This window comes from Gobio gobio (genome assembly GCF_949357685.1).
Source record: "Gobio gobio genome assembly, chromosome: 19".
Classification (NCBI taxonomy): Eukaryota; Metazoa; Chordata; class Actinopteri; order Cypriniformes; family Gobionidae; genus Gobio; species Gobio gobio.
Window position 1 is genome coordinate 45,908,332 of NC_137112.1, and position 27,236 is coordinate 45,935,567.

At 38.2% G+C, this 27,236-nt stretch overlaps 1 protein-coding gene across 1 annotated transcript in view; it reads left to right on the plus strand.

Moving 5' to 3' along the window:
- camta1b (calmodulin binding transcription activator 1b) overlaps nt 1-27,236 on the plus strand; it is a 478,032-nt gene that overhangs the window by 213,850 nt on the left and 236,946 nt on the right. The window lies entirely within an intron of this gene.

A 27,236-nucleotide genomic window follows, 5' to 3' on the forward strand; every position in this document is an offset into this window, starting at 1 on the left:
TATCAAAGACAGCAATTTTGCATGCTTATCTGCAGTGGTCCAGAAAGATAAGTTTGGATTTATTCATAAACAGAACTGTGAAAAGAGCAAGGGTTTGTTTGGGAGGCAAATCAAGGGAAAGGGAAAACGTGGGCAGACAATCACCACGGGGTTTCGGGTTCAAGAGCTGTTTACATGGCCAGAGGTTACCTGGCCAGCATCTGGACCTGTCATTCATCGAACGCGTACACACACATTTGTAAGTACAGCGAGCAGAAGAGGCAAATAAGAGCGGAGCACACAGCCGATCGAGTGCTTTAGAAGCAACCTCGTTTTCTTGCGTAAGGGTATTTAGTGATTCAGCTCTGACATCAGTTTCCAAATGACTCATAAGATGCTTTTTGATTTGTTTGTGTTTTACGTAGGCACACCGACACGTACACTGTGCCCCCAAAATATATTTTAGGAATTAAGCTGCACATAAAAATGCCTGCGTCTCATTGCATTAGATAACAAAATATCAAACGTCACTCATTGTGAAGAAAGAAGCACAAGCTTCTCAAGCAAAAGAACTATTTATACACTCGGAAAACACGTTTTGTATCCGGATATGTGGATATTTTTTTTGCATTTTACACCATTCCAATGCATCACTGCAAGTTTTTGAAGGAGCTCACAATGCAAATCGCACATTTTACAGAGGTTCTGCTAACTGAAACATTTCCGACATGTACCAATTTTAAAAAAAATTACAGATAATTCAGATTTAGACATTTTTAGTTCTATAGAGGGTCACTTTACAACAATACAAGGTAAGGTAGATTGCACAATAAGTTAACATTTCTGATCAGAAAATGTTCTGTTTTGACATTTTAAAAATCACAGCTTTATCTGAATGATATGAAACTTGGTGACTTTTCTAGCATTAGGTATGTAAACACACAAATAAATTGAGGTCATGATTCGAGCATGCTAATTGGTCGTAAAAAAAAAAGTAGCGTTTATTGTCTTCAGTCATAAATGACCGACCATAGGAAATGAATGGGAAATCGGCAAAAACACAAAAATTCTCTGAATATTTGTGCGCACAATCTACAAATCGGCCACAATGCTGAAAAAAAGTACACAGGAGTAAAGGGATGACACTCTAAAACATCAAGAGTGTGATATTGACACATCCACTCACACACACACACACACACACACACACACACACACACACACACCTATGAAAAACTGAACCTATGAACTACATTTTGAATTTTTTTAAATCACAGCTTCATTAGAATGTGAAACTTGGTGACTTTTCTAGCGTTAGGTATGTAAACACACAAAAAAAGGGCATGTTTCGAGCATGCTAAGACCAAACAACAACAAAAAATCTAAAACTTTAGAATAAATTGTCTTTGAGATGTTTTATATATATTCAAATCCATAAAGAAAATAATTAAATGTGTTCAAAAGAGAACTAGGGAATTCTCTACCTCTAGTGGTTACACCCATGGTTGCATGATTTCTTAAATAATTCCAAAAGAGGGCGCTAATCTAGTCTCTATTTTAACCTGAAATACTGCAATAATTAAAAAAATATATATATATTTTTTTTGGTATTATTTTCAATGGCAAAAATAGACCATAATTATTGCTTAAATATAAAAAAATACCATCAAATCATCTAAAAAGAAAAAAATATTATTGAAGAAAAATAAATTGCATTGGTTTTACTGGGGTGGAGGAAGTTTAATTTGTAGGTGTCCGGTCAGACAACCAATGCAACCCCTAAACGAAGAGCACCAGAGGGTTAAACGCATGTTACTGTGAATTTATATAGTCAGTAAGATTGTATAAAATGTCTCACCTATGCTTAAAAAGCTTTCCTATAGCTCAAACAGTAGAGCATGGCGCTAGCAATGTCATGGGTTCGATTCCCAGGGAAAGCAAGAATTAACAAAATGTAAAATGTGTACCTTGAATGCAATGTAAGTCGCTTTGGATAAAAGCGTCTGCCAAATACATAAATGTAAATAAGTAATATTGTGACATATTATTACAATATACATTTCTATTTGAATATGTTTTAAAATGTAATACATTCCTAAGATGCATTTTTTAGCATCATTATGCTTCAGATATCACTCTAATATGCTGATTTGCAAGAAACATCTGATTATTATCAATATTGAGAACAGTTGAGCTGCTCCATATTTTGGTGAAAACCATCAAACAGTTTTTTCAGGATTTACTGTTACTTCTGATCAATTGAATGTGCTAAATAAAAGTATTTTGAACGGTAATGTACCTTTAAAAAAAAAAAAAACAGTTTGATTTGCTTTTAGAGAGAATCTGTGTGCCCCCATTACGTGGGTCACATGAGAAAAGTGCATCCAAATTAGAGCTTAACGATGAAGCGTTAATGATATGATCGCAGTGTGTGACAGCGGCAGGACGCAGAGCAGCAGGAAAGAGACTGCCGGGCAACTGTCCTCTACACACACACGCACACAAACAAACATGTAAACACTCACACTCACACACGTGCACACAGACACACAGCCCCTCGCCGCCCCCGGCCTGCCTTTACATAATGGCGCTGATTTCAGTCTGCAATTTGCCATGGCTGTTTAGTGCAGCGAGTGCTTTCCTGCTCTTAATGAAGCCTATGTGACTCCAGGCTGTCTTCAGGGGTCACAACCAGTGTGAGTTCACACTGCAAGCGACGACTGGAGATACACAGCCGACATCAGTCCTAAATGCTTACACACACACACATCCATCTCGCAATATAATTAAAGCAATGAAAGCACTGCTGTAATTGTGTCGTCGAATTAATTTGAAGTTAAAAGAGTGCTTGCATCTCAGTAGTGACTCTTTATGAAACGATAGGTCGGGTAATTCACGTGAATGATATCTCATCTCAGGATATGAATTTGTTTTTATGGCACCAATAAGACTTTTAAGGTCAGCTTTGATGAATTTCTGTTGTTATTTGTCTAATATTCATTCAGTGCTGTTATTTGTTCACACGTATGTGCATTGTGTGCGTTTACAGCGTTCCTGCTTGGTGTGTTTGTGTTCATAAATGTGTCCTGGCATGTGCATATGTGTGCATGTTAGCCTTTATATGCCTGGCAGATCTTGGCACTGCCACCACCTGTGTGTGTGTGTGTGTGTGTGTGTGTGTGTGTGTGTGTGTGTGTGTGTGTGTGTGTGTGTGTGTGTGTGTGTGTGTGTGTGTGTGTGTGTGTGTGTGTGTGTGTGTGTGTGTGTGTGTGTGTGTGTGTGTGTGTGTGTGTGTGTGTGTGTGTGTGTGTGTGTGTGTGTGTGTGTGTGTGTGTGTGTGTGTGTGTGTGTGTGTGTGCATCATCTATAAGCGTCTGTGGCAGCCTCACTGTTTCCTTGGATTCTGTGTTTAAGGGACCGACACTCCAGGGCCTTCAATCAGTAAAAGAAATGTCTGTTATGATAAATATTATTTAGAATTATACTAGTCATTTTATAATTATATACAATTGATTTGTTTTAAGAATTATAATTATAAGAAATAATTATAAGGTTCACTCAGCCAGCCATTATTAATTCCGCCATGCAGGCGGGTATTTTAATGTTGTTTGCTCACCCTTATATGTAAATTATATATATATATATATATATATATATTATAAATTATTATAACAAAAATATAGGTAGCAATAAATGCATGCTATGGATCATTAGTTAAAGGGGTCATGAACTTGCTTTTTATTTTTTTATACTGTTGTCTGAGGTCAACTTGTGACGTTCACGTGGTTTTTTTATTCAAAAACATCATAATGAATAAGTAATAGGCTATTTTCTGCCTTGGTTTTGAGGCTCTCTCCTGCACGATCAGTTTTGATGGGCGTGCCGCACTGAAGACTTGGAAGTAAACGCCCACGGCTAGGATTGGATAAGATTTGCATATTTAATAAGCTTCAGCTCTCCTCAGTACAGTACATTGTTTTGAAAGCGTGTGGAGAAACGCTCACTTTTTTTTTTTACTTGGCTCGCCCGATCTGTGAATATAACCGCAAACAGGAATGTTATTTCACTATTTAAGATAGCCATTACGTTTTGGTAGCCATTATTACATTATATCACTATCTTCGGCATGTTTATTGCTCGGTAGCGCGATCCGTTTAGCTCCACGAGTCAGTGGGCGGGGCTCCAGAATCAGCCGTTCTTCTTCTTCTATAGAGGCGGCGTTTCAGCATGTGATGACATCAAGGGTCAACATATTATGAGATCGAGTGTTTTCTGGGCCTGTTGTCGATAAAAGCTTTTCTTTGACTAACAAGGACGTTTTCGGCTCTGAAACTTACAGAATATTCTTATATCACGATGAACTTTTATATATCAAATGCTCAAGGGAAAGTTGATTTCTCAATTCATCACCCCTTTAAGAATGTTAATGAAGCATTTATTATATTATATAACACACTGAGTAACTATTACTATGTGTCTAAATCATAATATGTATAAATGTACATTTAAATAGTTTATGAATCATTTACTTAAACTTTGTAAATTATCTTATGGACCACTGACAACTCCTAAAAACTGCTTGTAAATAATGTAGTACTTCATTTATAGATGATAAATTGATCATTAATAAAGTATGAAAATACAATTATTAAATCAAGAATAAAGCATGTATAACTGTGTTGCTTATTAAATGTCTATTAATGCTTTATAATTGATGAATTAACTATTTACTAATGCTATATGTATATATATATAATTGATATAATTTATAATGATTTGATATAATATAAAATAATAATATTGATAGTATTATCAAAAATATAATTATATGAATAATTATACTGATAAATATAATGTATAATAGTATGCTGTTATTATTATTATTATTTTATATTATTTATGAGACTCAAATGAATATTTGTACTTCTAATTTGTTACATGGCAGGACCATTAAAATGGACTATGATTATTTTATGTGAAGAAAAAGGATGTAAGATATTCAAAGTTTATGCTAAAACAAGAAAAAGAAAACAATTTGCCATTGGGATAAATATGGGGACTTAATTCAAAAGAGAAAAAAAAAGTGCTGTCAAATCGATTAATTGTGATTAATTGTATACAACCTAAAAGTTTTGTATCCGTTTTTAATAGGTGTGTCACAATGAATCTATTGAACAGCACTAGAAAAAACGTTACACTTTCTTATCCCATTGGCATTCTTTTCGTCTTAATCATGAATATTGTTGAATGTCTGTGCTTTCTCTCTCCCCTAGTCCACGCTCCCAGACTCTCTCTCTCTAACAAAAAGAACATAAAGGGCCCTTTCCCTTGGAAAACAATGACGTCTGAGGAATACCAATGCATGCCCGCTGCCGTTTTGTCAAAGTTTAATTCGGCTGATCTGCTTTGTGTCGTGTGTCTCTCCTCTCTTCCGCAAGGGGAGTGCATCTGAGGTCGTAATTAAACACCACACGCTCATTCATGTGCAAATGCACCCAGGGCTCTTTGAAACCGAAGCGTTGGAGGTAAGAACAAGGAGAAAATTGATAAACAGAGGGAAAGGAAAGCAGGGAGGACGCAGAGGAGAAGGTGTCCGCTCGTCTCCAGGAGTTCATGTTTCCTGCTCGAGTTGTAGTGGACTTTGTAGGCCAGTGAACCGAGAAGAGCCGTCTGCACCGCGGTGAATTTTAAACAGGCTTGTGCCGAACGGACCTTCGTTCGTAAATTCTCCCCGGTTGTTCTTAAAGGTACGTAATCGACCAATTAATGCGCTAATGATCCACGTCAGTTTATCATCAGAGTTGATAAACATGAAAGTCGGGTGAATTGATCCATAGCAGAAGTTTGATTGGGCAGAGGGACACACAAACACGACGCACACACACACATATTGTGAGTCAGCATGTGTTTTATCTGACTTTCAGCCAGGAGAGAGATAGAGAGAGAGAGAGATTGATCTGCTCTCTCTCTCTCTCTCTCTATGTGATGTACACACCTACTGGCAGCTCCAGACACAAACAGAATATATTCAATACACCGACACACTGTACTTGACTGCGGTGATAGTCTAAAGACTGCTTTACACTTCATCTTCTGCTTTGTTTTATCACACGCGTCCACTCTGGTGCAAAGTCAGATGAGCTGAGCGGACGTTTTCAATTCATTCTCAATGGGTGCCGAGCAGCAGGGGATTGTGGGATTGACAGCGCCGGCAAGCAAGCGATGACAGTGTCAGAAAGTTGGGAAATGTTTTATTTCGCAGTCATTGTGATGAAAGGCTAGTTTCAGAGCTTAAATCACATTGTTGCATATTACTATGCATATAGATTTCACATTTATTTTGGACTCTTTCATTGTATTTGCACACACTCTGGCTTCTTCGTGTAGGGTTAGTCAAATAGAAGCCAGTTATCTGAATTACAACAGGGACAGAGATAGACACTCGTCAGCTGAATTGCACCCTGCATTCCAAAATATGGCCAAACACAAATCATAATGCAATTGAAGTATGTGTTGCATTCTCAGTGTTGACGCGAGGGGCGCTTGTCTCACTTATTTACTTATGAAGAGCATGTTTCTCACTTTTCAGTTACATTCACGCTCTTAGCAGAAAGCACCACATTGCAATAACTCTATAACGCCTAGTGTATCATAGTTGATATGCAAATTTCTAACTGTGAAATCTTTATTGATTTTCATAAGGAAAATGAATGAAAAAAAAAACAAAAAACATTTCAAGATGAAAATTAACTGGACTGAAGCAACTTTTCTTGACTATCCACACACACACACACACACACACACACACACACACACACACACACAGCCGTTAAAAAAATTGGGATCGGTCAAATTTTTTATGTTTTTAAAAGAAGTCTCTTATGCTCACCAAGGCTGCGTTTATTTGATTAAAAAATACTGTAATATTGTGATGTTTTTATTTTTTATTTAAAATAACTTTTCTATTTGAATCTATTTTGAAATGTCATTTATTCCTGTGATGAATTTATCATCATTACTCCAGTCTTCAGTGTCACATGATCCTTCACAAATCATTCTAATATGATGATTTGCTGCTCAAGAAACATTTATGATTATCATTAATGTTGAAAACAGTTGTGTATTTTTTTTTCTTCAGGATTCTTTGATGAATAGAAAGTTCAAAAGAACAGCATTATTGAAATTTGATCTTTTGTAACAATCTCTTTTGATCTTTTGCTGAATAAAAGTATTCATTTTTTTTTCATTTCTTAAAAAAAAAAAAAAAAACTAAACTTTTGAACGGTTTTTAACAATGTAGTGTATAATGCAAAAAAAAACCTTCTATTTCAGATAAATGCTGTTCTATTCATCAGAGAATCCTGAAATGTGAAGCAGCATAGCTGTTTTCAACATTGATAATAATCATAAATGTTTTGAGCAGCAAATAATCATATTAGAATGATTTCTGAAGGATCATGTGACACTGAAGACTGGAGTAATGATGCTGAAAATTCAGCTTTCATCAGGAATAAATTACATTTTACAATATATTCAAATAGAAAACAGTTATTTTAAATTGTAATAATATTTCACAATATTACTGTTTTGTTTTTGTCTTTAATTAAGTAAATGCAGCCCTGGTAAGCATACTTCTTTTAAAAACATTAAAAACCTTATGATCCCAAACTTTTGAATGGCAGTGTGTATATTAGAAAAGAACATCAGGCATTTGAGGAATGTATATTTGCACGTCTCAATCATCATTGAAGAACTTTGATCATAAAAATAAGCATTTAAAGGGTTACTTCAGCGATTAGCATAGAGCTTTGTATCAGTAGAAACCCGGTAGTATATTCAAATGATGGTACTTTCCCCCCTCATGTCCCCCTGAGACGAGAGAATTATGTATTTTATTTCAGGGGAAAAATCCTCAGATGACGCAAATATCGTCATTTTGCATCATCTGAGGATTTTTTGGCCAGAGGCTAGAGACTACAGCCAGTAGAAGGAGCTGTTCTGCATGTTTTCAACCAGCCCTCAGGGGAGGGATCCGGGATTCACAGAATGTAAATGCGCACGGCCGCTCGGATCGGGCATTAATAACGGAGTGGTGCAGAGAAAAGTGAGTGTTTCAACTTTCAACTCTCTAACTGAACGAAATTATTTTATTACTATGAATATCAAAACGACGTTGGGGGTAGCCGTGGCTTTGGGAGTGGCCTCGTAGGGCAGCGAAGCAAGTGCATTCTGGGAGTTGTTGTCTTTCATCCACATGAGACAAAAATACATTTCCTGTCTTTTCTCAGTCTAGAAGGCACCAAATAAAAAAATAATTTCACATTTCTACTACATAAATGACCCAGTTTAAACACACATTCATCTTCCCAGCGCTGAAGTACCCCTTTAAATATTGTCTTAAGACATTATTGAGAGATATAGAGTGACAAGTGATATTTATATGCATTTTATAAGTATTCTGCTAATCCGTTATAAAGACCGTTATACATTTTCCTAATTATGAATTTTATCTTGCAACTGTATCAAATTGCATATTTTTCTCAATTTGAGCCACACAAGTGTATTCTCCCATATTATATGAGCAATAAAAGCCTGATGTATCAAATATGATCGTCAACAAAAACTTGTTTTATCTAAATGATCAATGAACGGTTTCATTTCAATTCATGCATTACCTTGGAATAGGGTGACCACCCGTCCCGCTTTGCATTGTACCGCACCGCATTTTCTCCCCTTCTCCCGCACGTTGCATATTGAGAAAATATCCCGCATTTTCATCAGTCTGTTGGTTTTAATTATGATATTAAGAAAACATGCATGCGTTCCTTTGCCTTTTTAGGAAAGCATTTTATTTATTCTTTTTGCGGCATCGTTTTTCACCTATATTTAACAGCGCTTCGTCAGAAGTAACATCCCGCCTTACACAAATACATCTGCCGTTTTTAAAGTCCTATCCAAGACCAATGGTTGAAAAGAAAGGAGTAAACACGGTCACTAGTAGGTTGTGACGGCTGTCAATCAAAATGTGGAGCAGTGATTCGTTCCATGTGTTCCCTGACAGAAAACTATTGGATAATTCGGTAAATTGGTTACATTCTTAATATATAATATAAATTAATATATAAGACTGTCGTTTAACTAATTTCATGTTGTTTTATATTTTATTTGTTCATTATTAATTTTTGGGGATTTTATTTGGACTTGGTCAGAACTGTTTCGAAAATAGTTATCTGCATGATGCCTGCTGCCTTTGGGCTCAGTGATGTTGAATTTAAATAACAAAAAAGATTATACAACAGTTTCAGGTTATGTTTTAGTGTTGGTAACATGTCCCACATTGTCCCACTCAAACGTAGTAATCGTCCCACATTTGGTTTGTTTGATTGTGGTCACCCTACCTTGGAATCGAACCCATGACCTTGGCGTTGCTAGCGGAATGCTTTGCTGTTTGAGCCGCATTAATGCTTTAGTTTGTTAGTCAAACACCAAAGTGAGAATTTCTCCGACCTGTAGCCTTGTGGTCAGTGCATGACCGTTACACGATTGAGCTTTGGTGCTCATGCATTGAACCAGGTCTGGATCTGTTCTGCACAGATGATCGTCAGGGATTATCCGTGATGGACACAGAGACGCTTTACTTGAAATGCACAAACACAACACAACGTCTGGAGATGTTTTGACATGCGGCATAATGAAATAATATCGATATGGTCCAGTTACTTTCATCACACATCAACCCGAATAAAGAAGCTCTGTTAGTGCGAACTTGCGCTCAAACACATCAGCTTCTCTTTGATGCCCATCTCTTGTTTGAGAACCTTCCCATAATCCCGAATGAGCAGTTTGTCGGACATGCCTTTTATTAAAACACCAAAATAACAACAGTGAGCTTTGAAGCTTTCATCGAACACAGGGCTCTATTCCTCCAGGAAATAAACAACCGCTTTTCACACAGCAAACAGTAAGTGTGCGTGTGTGAGAGAGAGGAGATCGTGGAGATGCAGGCAGTGGCGATACATACACTGAGTGTGTGTGTGTGTGTGTGTGTGTGTGTGTCGCGTGCCTGCCATAATGAATTGCGCGATGTGCCGTCTCTCAGACGGTACGTCAGCTCCTCTGGCTCTTCCCGCTAGTGCTGCATGTGTTGGCGCGCTGCAGCGGCAGACAGACTCTCTGCTCTGCACTAATGCTTTCTGGCAAGACACTGGGCATTTATTAATGCAGGAAAAGAAAGTGTGTGTGTGTGTGTGTGTGCATGTGTGAATGTTTGCATTAGTGTTGATACCAATAGCAATGATGCTTCCTCGTTCTTAAAGGAACACTCCACTTTATTTGAAAATAGGCTCATTTTACAAGTCCCCTAGAGTTAAATAGTTGAGTTTTACCGTTTTTGAATCCATTCAGCCGATCTTTGTATCTGGCGGTAGCACTTTTAGCATAGCTTAGCATACATCATTGATTCTAAACAGTCCATTAGCATCTCATTCAAAAAATGACCAAAGACACTTTCAATATTTTTCCTATTTAAAACTTGACTCTTCTACAGTTACATCGTGTGCTAAGACCAACTGAAAATGAAAAGTTGTGATTTTCTACACCTATATGGCTAGGAACTACTTTCTCATTCCTGCGTAATAGTCGCGGATCTTCGCGGCCGTACCATGGCTGCAGCGGCGCAATGATTCGTTGGTATTCTGTGAAACATGGTGGTAGTTACACCTTCGACTTACTATCACAGCCCTTTACAACACACACAACCATGGCTAATTGTAGAAGAGTCAAGTTTTAAATAGGAAAAATATTGAAAGTGTCTTTGGTCATTTTAATGAGATGCTAATTGACTGATTAGAATCAATGATGTATGCTAAGCTATGCTAAAAGTGCTACCGCCAGATACAAAGATCGGCTGAATGGATTCAAAAACGGTAAAACTCAACTATTTAACTCTAGGGGACTTGTAAAATGAGCCTATTTTCAAAAAAAGTGGAGTGTTCCTTTAATACCAATTTTGAATTCCATAAACAAAGGATAAATAGCTGTTGCGGTGCAATGCATATGGGCATTTTGTGTGTGTGTTTTTATGTTGTGTGTGTGTGTGTGTGTGGAGGGTGATGGGCCTGAGTGAAGCGGTCCGTCCGAGAGGTAGTTGAGCAAGATGAAACGAGAGGGGTCTGGGAAGTGGCAACATGTCAATATGAAATAGAGAGAGAGAGAAAAAGACAGGAGCCGGAGGAGAGCAGCGAGAGATGATGGATGAGAGACGCCGTGTAGGACGCACTGAACCATACGGGAAGAGCAGAGGAAGAAATCTGACGGAATTGGAAAAGAGAAAACACAGCAAGCAGAAGATATGTGAAGGATGAGCGCGCGCTGACGAGTCTGTGTGGTCCGGGAACACACTATTGACCAGCGAGAGATCCCCGCCTCTATAAAACATACAACACACGGAACTCACACAGTTGAAGTTGTGGGCGTTGGGTTGGCGTGTGTTTTTTGACAGTGGTTGGTCATAGTACATCTTTTGATTTGAGTGCCGGGTGACCTGATTCTGTCGGCCCCGAGCTCATGAATAATCCAAAACAAACCTTCATAAACAAACACATTAATGCATTCTGCCATACGCAGTACACAGCCTTGAATGTGTGCGTCATCCGAGCTAGTGTTGGCTTTAGCACACTGGGAGTCACGGTTCAGATTGGTCAGGTTTTCAAATATCTTCTCCACATCTTGAAGTACTGAACATGCAAATAATGCCCAAAGCATTAGAATGCAAACACCTCTAGTAACACAATTTAATAGTTTAATAATAACACATTGGGATTAATACAGGGTTTTCCAAACTGGGGTTTGTGAGGGTGTTCGTGTGGAAAGGGAATAATTAATTTAAATCATACAAATTTTAAACAAAAAAAATTGTTAACCTGCATGTCAACTGTGAGCATGCAAATGTGTTGTTAAATTGTTGAAATGTTAAAGGTGCAGTGTGTAAATTTTAGCGGCATCTAAACATAGAGAAGCTACGGTGGCCGACACAGGACAAAGATGTCGTCTGAGACAGCAGAGAGTAGCTAGCGCTCTGTAGAGAAGTTTGTCCGTTTAGGGCTACTGTAGAAACATGGCGGCACAAAATGGCGACTTCACTGTAATGCTGCGTTCACACCGAACGTGAATAGAGCGTCTGGAAAGGCGCGTTGACGCGCGTCTGGGGGTCCTGCGGCGTGATAGACGTGTTTTGCGCAGCGCGATGGACGCGATTCCACCTCATTCACACGTTCAGTTGAATTGAGCGTCTTGCGTGTTACGCGTTAGTGGTGCTTTTTGTGCATTCACGCGTTTGAAGCGAATTCGCGTCTGACGCCCGAGTTGAAAAATCTGAACTTTGGCGTCATTTCGCGCCGTGTTAACCAATCAGGAGCCTGCTCGCTGCGGTCACGTGGTAAAGTGACGTGATGAGAAACCCTGCATAATTTAAAAATACTACTATTGTATCACAAAATGTAATTTTAAGACTTTTTCAGGTGGGAATGTAGTTGTTTAAAGCTCAAATCTGTGGTTTATTTATAAAGAGAGCACCTATTTAAAAAAAGGATCTTGTGTTTTTGGAGTTGTGAGATCCAGGCGATCAGCGGGCACTCAGCGCTCATTAACCCCGGCGAGAGCAGCCTTTCCTCGGCCAGTCCTTCTGCCGTCTGCCGCTGGCTCTGATGGCCTGTTGTGGTTTGTCTTGTGGATCTAACGGCCGAGCTTTGGTGTCATGAATCTATTATTTGTTGTCTGCCAAAACGTTTTGACTGAGGGCAAAGAGAAGTTTTATAACTTAATTTTTTAAGGATATTTAAATATACATGCAGTGTAGATAATGTAGGAGTTGCCTGGACCACGTGTGTGGCTATTAATGCTTAATATATATTTTTAATGAAAATGAAAAGAGGCAGAGTGGTGTTTTATGACATATTTCTCCTGGAGGGCCTTGAACGCCAATTCACTGTGGACGCGCGAATGGATTCAAAATGTTCAAGCATCCAACTAGACGCAGTAGACGCGATTTTGGCGCTCTATTCGCGTTTGATGTGAACGCAGCATAAGAGAGACGCGGTGTGTGTAGATAGAAATGGCTCATTCTAAGATAATACAAACATAACGGTTCATTATGTAAGGTCATTATACACCACTGAAAACATAGTTATGTATATTATATTGCATTTCTGTCAATAGATACATTTTACACACTGCACCTTTAGTATAAAATCGGGAAAGGGCATTCAAGTATATGTTTTAGGTCAAAGGGATTTGGCTGACAAAAAAAGTCCTTGGTTTAATACTTAAAGGTCAATTCAAATTTCACTTTTTCGTTTTTTCAGTTACTGTACAGTGTGTTATCCTGTTGAAAAAAACAACAACTGACTGAGCATTTGAAAGTAAAATAATTTAGAAATGTTTCATTTATAGTTAGAAATAGCCATTGTACTCATTAAATATTCACTTGGTTATTTCTAAAGCTCACTTGAATTTGTTCTAGGTCATTAGACGTGACATTATGGTGCCTTGGAAGCCTTAGGAGGTGCCTTCATACAAAAATCATTGCCTTCGATTTCGGACACACAGCCTGTGAGTTAATACCTTTCTGTGTGTATGATGGGAGAGCGAGAGGTAAAGCTCACGGACGGATCACCCTTGCGAGGCTCAGTGTCTCCTGGTGAGAAAGACTGAATTCAATTATTTAGCAACACTTGCAGAACAGACGTCAACTCACTGTACCTCCTCTAGGGATGAAGTGTGTGTCTGCCAGAGTACATCTGCTCTGAAAAAAAGCTCAATTTATGACTTAAATAGCCGTAATGAAATACCAGAGTGATTAGCATCTAATGGTAAACAGCAACTAAGAAGCTTCTTGGAAATATTGAGCCTGAAAGAGCAGGTGCTTTTGGCGGTGAGCATTAGGGTTTATCTAGCTGTCACATGACGCAAGTGTTTTTTACTAGTTTCAGCCCGACTCAGTTATCGTTTTCACGTCCAGCGCCACATTGTTTACATAGCAAATGCACTCGCGTCATCTGTTCGCCCCGGTCTGAAAACCAGGTGTGTTCAGGCGCGTTGTTGGCTTGTTGCTATTTTGAGGAACTGAAAACGACTGCGCCATTGACCAACAAAAACCTGCTCTACAGTCTATAGTGGTCACTCAGGGTCTTTGGGGTCTCCACAGACCCCAGGCAACAAAATACAATTTTGTAACAAAACAATCGTTTTTTTTAGAACAAATGTAATTTTAATTCTGTTTACTAATGTTTTTACTCAACATCTGTGCAGTTTTTGGAGTCTTTATAATAATTTTTAAATTTATATAAATAAATTGAAAAATATTTTTGTTATGGATTTTCACACAAAATCATTTTTTTATGTAAAATTCACTTTATAAAAGACCCAAATTTCCAACTTTCATTCGTGGGGATAACATGGATAATTTGACATGGTTTAGTGTAAGATTTTTGCCCATCTTTTGGAAAATACAAATGAAAAAAAAAACTTTTACCGGTAAATGGCTGCAGAGCTCCACTTTTTGCTATGTGCTGTTTGACGACTGAAAGACATCTTTTCACAAGTATTTTTCAGCTGGATTCATATCTAAATGTTATGAAATCACAATTATATTTAAAAAAAAAATGTATTAATTAATTTTGTCAAAGTTTAGCATTTTTTTGTACTGAAAAAATCTTTTTACATTATGATTAGAATCTTTTCAAGAGTCTTTTGAGTTTATCATTCATTTCAAACATCTGATTTTCTTACAATTCTACAAATTTAATCTACACTTCAGTTACTAACTGTGACAGAACAAAAATTAACAAAAATGAAGAGTTATATTACATTACATATTGAGTAAAAAATACACAACATGAACATCATAATGCAATGAACGGAACAGCAATAACAAATGTATTCCTGTGTGTGTGTGTGTGTGAGTGAGCATGATCATTTGGCATTGTGGATGTTTTATGCATTGTTGGAACACTTCATTTATATATGCGTGTTCTTTGTTGTTTCTGTTTTTGACGATGAATTTTGTCCATTTTCTAAGACCCTGAGTGGGATTTTTGTTTTGTCACACGAACATAAAAACAGATATCAATCCAATTAATTTTTTTTATATGTAGATCTAGTGAGTGTTGACAACTGTACAAAGTCTCATGCCATTTGGACAAAGGGACAAAATTTTACAATTTGAGCAAACGTCCTTTGGGGTCAGAAAAGACCCAGAAGACCGGAGAAGGGTTAAAGGGTGTGTTAGTAATATGCACGCCGGTACACAACACGCGTACACTCTGCTCATTACACACACAGGGACGCGCAGCAGCACAAACACATTTAAAAAAAAATTAAAATAAAAGGATTCCTCACTGGAGAAGCATTCAGTCTTTCCACTCACAAATTCCGCCATGTAAATAGCGAATCCGCCATGGTGCAAACGCAACTGGCTTTTGAAGGGAATGGGAGATGAGACTCTGATTGGTTTATTGCACATTACGTCCAAAACACACCCATGACTCATTAAGAGACGAGGTACAACTCTTTTGGACCATGCGTCTGGCGCGTCGACTCTTTTTCCATCTGTAAACTAGCAAAAGTGGATTCGGACATGTGTTAGTTCTTAAAGGGATAGTTCACCCAAAATGATTGAATTTTGTTCTAAACCTGCATGACTTTCTTCTGTGCGCATATGGAGACATTTTAAAGATTGTTTTCCATTCTTTTTTCCCCCTGTGCTATACAATGGACTGGGAATGAAGCATTCAAGCTTCAACAGGAACTCAAAACACATTAAAACCATAGATGGAAAACATCTGGAAGTTGTCATTCACAACAAAAGTCTTCAAATTAGCCCCATGCTCTCACTGGCACATTCAGATCTTTTCAATAAATGTGTTATTTCGGTTTACAGCACTAGTCTGATTCGTTCATAAACGATTCTATCCAGTTCTTGGGTTCAACTCACCGTCTGGCGACTCTGCAATGGGTAATGACTCAGCGGAGGGGAAAATTATCAATGAATAACAAGTTCTATATTGGAATATTGAGCACAAGTTGTATAGTCTGCATCTTTGGCATTCTTATTTCGAAGCTTGAAATCCTCAGTCCCCATTCATTGTAATCGCATTGACACAAAAGATCGACACAAGTCTGCAGAACATCTCCTTTTGTGTTCCACGGAAGAAAGAAAGTCATACGGGTTTTTAAGGCGGACGGAATTATCATTTTTGGGTGAACCGTCCCTTTAAATGAGACAACAGCGCTCAGGGTGAGATTAAACAAGACCCTGGAAACCGCAAAACCGCCCCAGTCTTCTCGAAAGCATATTTCTCCAAGTGCGTGCGCTTCTGATAATGCACATGTAGGCCTCGTTCAACAAGGAACGATGGAGAGTTTAGACTTCAATTAATTCTTCATCATTGCATTAATTAATCTAAATCTATAGTTAATTAATTATGCAGTGTATTTTTTCTCGTGCATGTTTAAAAAGTCAAAAGGGTTGTTGGATGATGTTTTAAATTGGAAAATTAATATTCATAACTCCTAATGAAGTTTCTAGAATGACCCTCGATTCATGGCTTTACTGAGATTTAATTAACAATCCTGGCAGCCGACACCTTTGACAGAATGGGTGGCATAATCGAATCGCGCGGAGTGACTTATTGTTCGAACACGATAAAACATACAAACATTAATATCTGGCGAACGCCGAGCTCTCTTAAGATCCTCAAAGACACAGACATCTCATAATATGCCATTCACAAATTATCCTGGCAAACATTCGGAGTAAAACTGCTTAAGTGTGAAAATAATGTCATGCAAGACTGAGCAGTAATGAATATATTAGGACTCGGGCATCTGATCCAAGGTCAGAGGAAAATTTGCAGCAACATTTATAGACCCCGTAGAATTTTCAATAATTGCCGTCCTGTCATAAAAGTTTAACCCTCAAACTGTGATATTGATGCCAGACATCGACCGGCAGCTAAATTAATCACATTACTATAGAGTGGGAGATTTATTACAGATTTTTTTTCTCTTTTTTTTGCATTTAGTTATGCACATTATTGTTTTATTTGCTAGTGTGGACTTGTTCATTTCATTGTTTGAGTGGTTTTTGGTTCCTATACGGTTTTAGCTTATTCTGGGTGGATGCCAGGGTGATGTTTAATGTACGTTTCTGCAGTGTTTCGCCCAGATCAGGGTAATATTGTGTATTATTTCTGTCTCGAGTTTGTCAGGCTTGAGTGCTCTCAGTGACGCTGTCAGTGCTCCTGAAATCCCACAGACACATCGTCTCCAGACTGATTGAGTTATGATCACATCAGCACTTGTGTGTGAACTCTGCACGACCTCGGCGTCCTCCAGTGAGTAAAGCCCGACCCGTCGCTGCAATCGGTCAACACACTGACCTTTATCTCCTCACGCTGAACCCTGAGTCAACATAAGGGAGAGTTCACAGTACACATTCTTGCATTCAGGAACAACTGGATGTGAACAGTCCATTTGCTCAAAAACCTTGTGGAATCCACATTTTCTGATAGGCCAACAGACCCGTGGCCAAGGCCGGCCCTGACCAATTTGCTGCCCTAGGCAAGATTTTACTTGGTGCCCCTTGTATCAAGGTTTAGCACTACATGTTTTCAGTCTAAGTTGTGGAAACACTCGTACTGTTTTATTTTTGTAATGCATTGATGTTTTATTTTTATTGTTGTTGTTTTATATGATGTCCAGTCCATTCTACCCCGTCATTATGTTCATGTTATTATTATTATAATTTTTTATTTTTTAAAGGCTGATGATAGTAAAACTGTACAAAAATTGCACCTATGCCACATTACAGCCTAAAAACAAAGAGCAAGAGTGAATCTAACATTCATGCACAAACTATTCATTGAGAACTAGCAAAAGTGTTTGTTTTCCAGTAGATGGCAGCAATCTTCCACTTAACTATGAGCATTCATGTTTTCACCAGGAATTAAACTGAGAAATTTTTATATTTAATGTGAATTTTACATAAAATGTTGCTATTTTAAATAAACCTGTATATAAATATCATTACTAATTTCGGCAAATACATTTTAAAATTTCTATACACCACCTTAAAACTGCACAACTGCAAAGTAAAAACATTAGGCTATTAAAAAAGTGATATTACATATGTTTAATATTTTTCATATTATTTATTTTGTACAAAATCACACTGGCTGTGGCCTCTGGAGAACCCAGAACAGCTGCTTGCATAAAGTTTAAAAATAACTGGAATTAATTAGCAAACATTATTTTACTACTATTATTTTTACTTATTTTACTACTATGCAATTAAATAAACTGTTCATTAATTTGCCTACATCACTTTACTTCTGTCTTTACACTGCAAAAAATGCTCCCCTTATTTAGAATCTTTTTCTTGTTTCCAGTCCAAATATCTAAAAACTCTTAAATCAAGGTGCATTTACTAGATAAGTAAAATGACATAAGACATTTTTCTTGTTTACTTGAAAATAAAATCAAAATGAAGTGAGTTTTTGCTTAAAACAAGCTAAATTATCTGCCAATGGGGTGAAAAAAAAAAATCTTATTTCTGTTTGGGACAGAAACAAGATTTCAATCAGAAACAAGATTATTTTTCTCACTCCATTGGCAGATAATTTTGCTTGTTTTAAGCAATCCTGTCTGCGTTGGATGCGGCGAGAGGCGACGCAACACAACAAATTGATCGATCGAAGAGGCGGGGGACTTACTTACGTTTTTTTCTTGCGCTTTATTTGGTAATATTTCAAATTAATATTAATAAAATAGTATCAGTAATACATTTTGGCGCCCCTATGGATGAGTGGCGCCCCTAGCATTTGCCTATTCCGCCTATGCCACGGGCCGGCACTGCCCGTGGCCATCCAAAGGGCTTTACATTTTGCCTCACATTCACCCATTCATACACAGTCAGCCATGCAAGGCCTCATCCAGCTCGTCGGGAGCAGCTGGGGTTAGGTGTCTTGCTCATTGACACCTCGACACTGATTGAAGCACCAACCCTTCCGGTTTGTACACAACCTACATGGACCACTGAGCCACTGCCGCCCAGACACAGACATCATGTTTATTTGCTATCCAGCGTCTAGCAACTTTTAAATTAAAACTGCATTCTGTGTGCGCTGCCGCTAACAATAACACAGTAGTCCAGATCAGGGCTTGACATCAACTTTTTTGCTCACCAGTCACTACGGCTAGTGGTTTTCCAAAGTTATTAGCCACTCAGCATTTTCACTGGCCACAATTTTGACATCGATACCATGGGGGAAAATGCCATGTAGTTATTTTTTAATATTACCTCAAAATTTGGCATCAGGTATATTAAGCTGCTGTCACTTTAACCCTCTGGGGTTCTTCATTTATGGGTCAAAAATGACCCGGAGGGCGGGATTAAGATAAAAAAGATTTGAGTAAAATCAATGAAATATATTTTTGTTCAATAATATTTTTCTTTTCTTTTTTGGTGTTTTGAGATAATTTTATGATTTATAATTAATATTTATGAAATAATTATGACCCATTTTTTTCCCATTGAATATAATAAAAAATGTATATACAGTGAGGAAAATAAGTATTTGAACATCCTGCTATTTTGCAAGTTCTCCCACTTAGAAATCATGGAGGGGTCTGAAATTGTCATCTTAGGTGCATGTCCACTGTGAGAGACATAATAAATAAAAAAAATCCAGAAATCACAATATAATTTTTTAACTATTTATTTGTATGATACAGCTGCAAATAAGGAGGTTATTTGGTTATAAATGGTTGTGCTACTAAGGAGGGACTCCTATTTTGATGGGTATTATAGTCTGCGGAGCAATGCGGGAAGTGAAAGGGTGAGCTTTTTATTTTCAGATACAAAGTTTACAGTTTATTAGATACTAGATAGATTAGATTACAATTTATTTATTATTTTTTAGAGTGAAAAAGGACGCAATAAACCATCAGTAAAGTTTGGCCATCGTTCAGACGGGCTCCTCTTTCAGGTACAGGGACAGTGTGAACGTGAAGAGAACTTGGTTCACCTCTTGGTCCACTTAAATGAGTCTGAATTCGGTTCTTTTAAAGGAACACTGCACTTTTTTTGAAAATAGGCTCATTTTACAAGTTCCCAAGAGTTAAATAGTTGAGTTTTACCGTTTTTGAATCCATTCAGCCGATCTTTGTATCTGGCGGTAGCACTTTTAGCGTAGCTTAGCATACATCATTGATTCTAATCAGTCCATTAGCATCTCATTCAAAAAATGACCAAAGACACTTTCAATATTTTTCCTATTTAAAACTTGACTCTTCTACAGTTACATATATGGCTAGGAACTACTTTCTCATTCCTGCGTAATAGTCGCAGATCTTCGCGGCCGTACCATGGCTGCAGCGGCGCAATGATATTACAGCGCCTGAAAGTAGTCCCCAGCTAGGTAACTTTAAATGTGACCGGCACTAAGTTTGTGTAGTTGCAGAGAAAGTTTCAGGCTTGCAGCCGACAAATTGTGTTGTGGATTTAGCTGTGTGATTAGCCATGGTTGTGTGTGTTGTAAAGGGCTGTGATAGTAAGTCGAAGGTGTAACTACCACCATGTTTCACAGAATACCAACCAATCATTGCGCAGATGCAGCCATGGTACGGCCGCGAAGATCCGCGACTATTACGCAGGAATGAGAAAGTAGTTCCTAGCCATATAGGTGTAGAAAATCACAACTTTTCATTTTCAGTTGGTCTTAGCACACGATGTAACTGTAGAAGAGTCAAGTTTTAAATAGGAAAAATACTGAAAGTGTCTTTGGTCATTTTTTGAATGAGATGCTAATGGACTGATTAGAATCAAAGATGTATGCTAAGCTACGCTAAAAGTGCATACCGCCAGATACAAAGATCGGCTGAATGGATTCAAAAACGGTAAAACTCAACTATTTAACTCTTGGGAACTTGTAAAATGAGCCTATTTTCAAAAAAAGTGGAGTGTTCCTTTAAAGAGGACCCAAGTGTGAAAACACCATAAAAGTCAGGAGTGACTGCGTTACACGCCACTGCCGAAATCCACCCGCGTTTGGCGGGTGTTGATGTCAGCCCTGGTCCGGATTGAGTGCAAGAGCGTCCCTAAGGCAGGAACGTCACATATGAGTAGATTCAACACTGGCAGTATTTTGTGCTAGCAGTCTCCTGTAATCCTGCGAATGTGCAGCATATCAGCGTAGCCCTCAGCGTTTGCTCCTCCACGTTCAGTCGACAAGATCAGAATGTTCTCTCTCAGTCGGCAGCGGCCATGTTTCATTAATCAGCCCCCGCGATCTCTCCGAATCAACCTTCTCCCGCCGGTCCCCCGTTCCTCACCCCTACACGGGGCCTTTCCCATCCCGCCGTCAGCTCTCTCAGACGGAGCCGTTGACGGGCGCAGGGGTCTTTTCCATCGCCACGCCGAGGGGCTTTTTAATTTAAGGTAATTAATTGCTGACCTCGTTTGACGCGCCACTTTATGAGTCTTTGGCGACAGCCTGTGATTTTCTGTACTTCCTGCTGCTAGCGAGAACTCCTGCGATGACGCTGGCACAACTGAGAACGAGCAGAGCGAAGGGAAGGAGGCGATGGGTAAGTGCGGTGGGAGAGGTTGTTGTGATGGGATCCGAGAGGGGAAAACACAGAAATGATCTGGTGCTTTCTAAAAGAGACGAGTGATTTCCCCAGTCTGCCGTTCTTCCTGCTCTGGTGGAGGCTGCATCCCTCCGTCTGTCTCCAGACTTGACTGTCAGGGGCATCCACTCCATTTAATCAAACACATTTTTGTGATTACATTCGCCTCCACATTCCAGAGAGAGAGAGAGAGAGAGAGAGAGAGAGAGGAAGAGATGGAAAGAGGAAGCAAGAGAGAGTGTTGTGGATCAGTAAACCACCTAGTGCCACAGTGTCTGCTGACAAAGTAAATCACACACACATAAGAGACGAGCTGGGCAGCCCATTACGAAAGCACTTCCAACTCGCCTCTCTCTCTCTTTCTCTCTCTCTCTGTTTTTGCCCACAAAAGATGAAAACTCTGCCATTATTTACTCACCCTCGTGTCTTTTTCTTCCATAGAACACAAAAGGAGATATTTAAAGCTGCTCTTTTCCTTACAATGAATGTGAATGGAGATCACTGCTGCTGAGTGTGATTTTCAGTTATGAATGACTGTGATATAAGCTATAATATGACTTTAGGATACAAAGATAAGATTTAGTGCACATTTTGGGGAGCTTATGCATTTGGGAACACAACATGCACCAACCATCTTCCCAAACTTGTTATGAAAAGTTCTTATAAACCATCTGTTGACAACAAAAGAGATGGTCTCCCTGCAGCTTTTACGCCAAAATAAAAGCTTGATGATTTAATGTTTGAAAGTGAAGAAATCTTTTTTTTTTTTTTTTTTTGCAATATTATATTTAATTTTGATAATTTAATAAAATGTATTATTATTATTATTATTATTATTATTTGCTTTTCTTAATATTAATAGTAATATAATAATAATGAATAGTAATGATGTAAGTGATATAATTGTATAATTTCTTATTTTGTGTAATATTTTTATTTACTAATAATAATGATGATAAAATTATGATTATTATTATTACAATTATAAAATTACAATATACAATTATTATCATTATTTTGCTTTTCTTAATAGTAATAGTAATATAATAATAATGAATAATAATGATGTAAGTGATATAATTTTCTTTTGTATATAATCTTATTTTGTGTTTTTATTATTTGTATTTACTAATAATAATGATGATAAAATTATTATTATTATTAAAATTATAAAATTACAATTATACAATTGTATTGTTATTATTGTTATTATTAACTATTATTATTATTATATTTTTTTTACTGATATATAATCACCATTTTTGACCAAACTGAATGAAAATCACAGTTATATTAACATTATATTTTATATGTATATGTTAATTATATGTATTCCCCCCTCAAATTATGCAGCCCTACCAATATGATGTTTTTAAAATGTATTTATTAATTTTTTGGAGCTTGATCAGCCACCATCCACTTTAATTGAGCGTAAAATGAAAATCAACTAAATCTTCTCATTCAGTGTCTCTTTAAAGTGCCCTATCATGCTTCTTCAAATGACACCTTTCATGCAGTTTGTTATATAGCTGTGTGTGAATGTAAAAGATCTTTTAAAGATCAAATTGCACAACAAATAGTTATTGTCTCCCAAAAGAAAGAATTGGTTTAGAACAGCTGAAACGAATTGTCAGTAATTCCAGTCTCACTTCCTGTTACATACCTACATAACAATGTAACAGGTGTGCATAATGCCAGCCTATGATCTTCACTGGCTGCCTGTGAGTGACATCTCTTTGCCCCGCCCTCAAACACTGTAGTTGTAGCTGAGACTGGAAGAGTTTGGTTTGTGTGTGGACATGTTGAGAAGACGCTGTTTTCAGCCCTGCGAATCCACTTTACATGCATTTCAAAAGGATGAGGACTGCCGTTGGAATTGATACCGAAAAACTGATGCCATCTGTTCGTTTCACTGTATCAAGTGCTGAGGAAGGTCCAGAGCCGAAATTCAGATAGGCCTTTTGTTTCCAACACGAGCTGTAGGCAGTCGACCAATCACAACAGAATGGGCTGTCTGACCAATCAGAGCAGAGTAGGCTCTCCGGTTTAGAGAGACTAAATGTTCGACCGAATCGTTTTCAGACTCCTCTAGTAATGAGGTGATGTGCCATGTATATTATGAGAACATTAAAGCATGTAAACCTATTGTAGGAGACCTCCAAAACAAAATTAGGAACTTTTAAAATAGCATAATAAGTAACTTTACGTTTTCGCACATGCACAAAGCATGCAAGGTCTAGATGCTAATGCTAGTATTTGTCAGGCAGTCTTACATTTGAGCATAACATCTCTTGCTAGAGCTAATAGAAGTATAACAGTTGAAATCAATAGACGGGGAGGAGAATTTCAGCCTCCCTCCGACTGGCCCAGAGAGAAATGTAAATGGCTCCATTTCCTGTCTCTCTATTCATAGAAGAATGAATAAGAGTCGCAGTACAAAACCATAGAAAAATAATAAGTGGAGCAGAATGGCTCTTAGCATGAAGCAGTGGTCCCTGGAAATGGGCAGGGTTTAGTGGCCCATATGTTGTCTCTAAAAGTGTGTTCACACTGAGAGCAATTAAACTGCACCAAGGTGCAAATTAGTCTGACCACTTAGTAAAATAACAGCACATCTCACCTCTCACAAATGTTACAGAACCAGTTATGCACTGAGATTTAGCAACGTTTGTTCAGATCACTAACCCGAAGTATGAGCTCATGTACTGTAAGAGTAATGAGCACCACTAATAGTTATGTTGCTGAATATACAGATATATGTTGATATTCAACTCTTTTTAGAAATGAATGACTTCCGTGAATGCTCCTTATTTGGTCCGGTACTCTAGCGTTCAAAAGTTTGGGGTCCTTTTTATAAAAGTATAATATAATAGTATAATATAAATAAATATTTTTTGTTATGTTTTTGAAAAAAGTGTCTTATGCTCACCAAGGCTGCATTTATTGAATCAAAAATACAGTTATATTTATATAAAATAACCTTTTCCTAGTTGAATCAAAAAGTGTTCCAATGTCATTTTTTCCTGTGATCAAATCTGAATGTATCATCATTACTCCAGTCTTCAGTGTCACATGATCCTTCAGAAATCATTATGAGGATTTGCTGCTCAACAAACATTCATGATTATTATCAATGTTGAAAACAGTTGTGCTGCTTAATATTTTTGTGGATTTTTTTAATGATTCTTTGATGAATAGAAAGTTCAAAAGAACATTTACACTCAGCTAAAGGATTATTAGGAACACTATACTAATCCTGTGTTTGACCTCCTTTCGCCTTCAGAACTGCCTTAATTCTACGTGGCATTGATTCCACAATGTGCTGAAAGCATTCTTTAGAAATGTTGGCCCATATTGATAGGATAGCATCTTGCAGTTGATGGAGATTTGTGGGATGCACATCCAGGGCACGAAGCTCCCGTTCCACCACATCCCAAAGATGCTCTATTGGGTTGAGATCTGGTGACTGTGGGGGCCATTTTAGTTCAGTGAACTCATTGTCATGTTCAAGAAACCAATTTGAAATGATTGGAGCTTTGTGACGGTGCATTATCCTGCTGGAAGTAGCCATCAGAGGATGGGTACATGGTGGTCATAAAGGGATGGACATGGTCAGAAACAATGCTCAGGTAGGCCGTGGCATTTAAACGATGCCCGATTGGCACTAAGGGGCCTAAAGTGTGCCAAGAAAACATCCCCCACACCATTACACCACCACCACCAGCCTGCACAGTGGTAACAAGGCATGATGGATCCATGTTCTCATTCTGTTTACGCCAAATTCTGACTCTACCATCTGAATGTCTCAACAGAAATCGAGACTCATCAGACCAGGCAACATTTTTCCAGTCTTCAACTGTCCAATTTTGGTGAGCTCGTGCAAATTGTAGCCTCTTTTTCCTATTTGTAGTGGAGATGAGTGGTACCCGGTGGGGTCTTCTGCTGTTGTAGCCCATCCGCCTCAAGGTTGTGCGTGTTGTGGCTTCACAAATGCTTTGCTGCATACCTCGGTTGTAACGAGTGGTTATTTCAGTCAAAGTTGCTCTTCTATCAGCTTGAATCAGTCGGCCCATTCTCCTCTGACCTCTAGATATCAACAAGGCATTTTCGCCCACAGGACTGCCGCATACTGGATGTTTTTCCCTTTTCACACCATTCTTTGTAAACCCTAGAAATGGTTGTGCGTGAAAATCCCAGTAACTGAGCAGATTGTGAAATACTCAGACCGGCCCGTCTGGCACCAACAACCATGCCACGCTCAAAATTGCTTAAATCACCTTTCTTTCCCATTCTGACATTCAGTTTGGAGTTCAGGAGATTGTCTTGACCAGGACCACACCCCTAAATGCATTGAAGCAACTGCCATGTGATTGGTTGATTAGATAATTGCATTAATGAGAAATTGAACAGGTGTTCCTAATAATCCTTTAGGTGAGTGTATATCAAAGCAGAAATATTTTGAAACATTATAAATATCTTTATGGTCACTTTTGATCAATATAATGCATCCTTGTTGAATAAAGGTATTAAGTTATTGAAAAAACATCTGACTCTAAAATAGTATACGGGCCAGATTTACTAACAGCTTGCACCAGCGCAAATACAAAAAAAAAAAAAACTACTGTCAGGATTTACTAAAGACACACAGTGAAAAATTGCGTGGGCAGGGTTATTGTTAAGGCTGATTTATACTTCTGCGTCCTCGTCCGCGGCAACGCGCAGTTACACATGCAGAGGGAGCACATGTACCCCTGAGGGAGGGGTTCTGGCAGACCAATCACAGCGCTTGCAGCCCGCGTAGAATTGACGCACGTCAGGGTATGTCGTAGGCTACGCATGCAACACAGCCTACGACATAGCTATGGTGTACACTCGATGCAGGAGTATAAATTACACTTTAGTGCTGATCTTATTACATATGCATTTGTAGCAGTTTCCCTTTCAGACGCAAAATTCATGGGAGGAGAGTATTTGAATGAATCACGCAAGGTGATTTACTAAGGTTTGCGCTCGTCAATTTACTAATGTTTGCGCCATTATTTACCGCCCATAAAAAGCGTGTCTTAAACCAGACGCAAATCTTTGCTGCTTTTGGTAGATTGCGTTTTGTCATTGTGGAAATGATCCGGCTGCGTCATCAGCGCTTTTATGAAAATCTGGCCCTAAATCGAATAATTCTGATGTTTAACAAAACACTTTGTACCGAATAATATTGCTGGTGAACATTTTCATTTGTATTGCCAATCCTGATAGCACAGATGCTCAACAGAGAAAATTCAGTCTGTTCCTTTTGATGGTGATGGGGTTGCTTTGGCTAGGATGAAACTGATCTAAAAAGAAATCAGCAGATCCCCCGTTCGACTCATCCCTGCCCACACAGAACTTGCTGTAGAGTTTGAACGCTAATCATTTACAAATCAGAACAAAAAAGTCAGCAGGTTCCGTCTGGGCTCCTCATTGATATTGAAACCCACTCGTTACCATTTCTGTGCTGTCTCATATCCTCCTCCCCTTCAGCCCACTTTCCTTTCAATGATTTAAACCGTTGGACTGCCGGGAGTATGTAGACG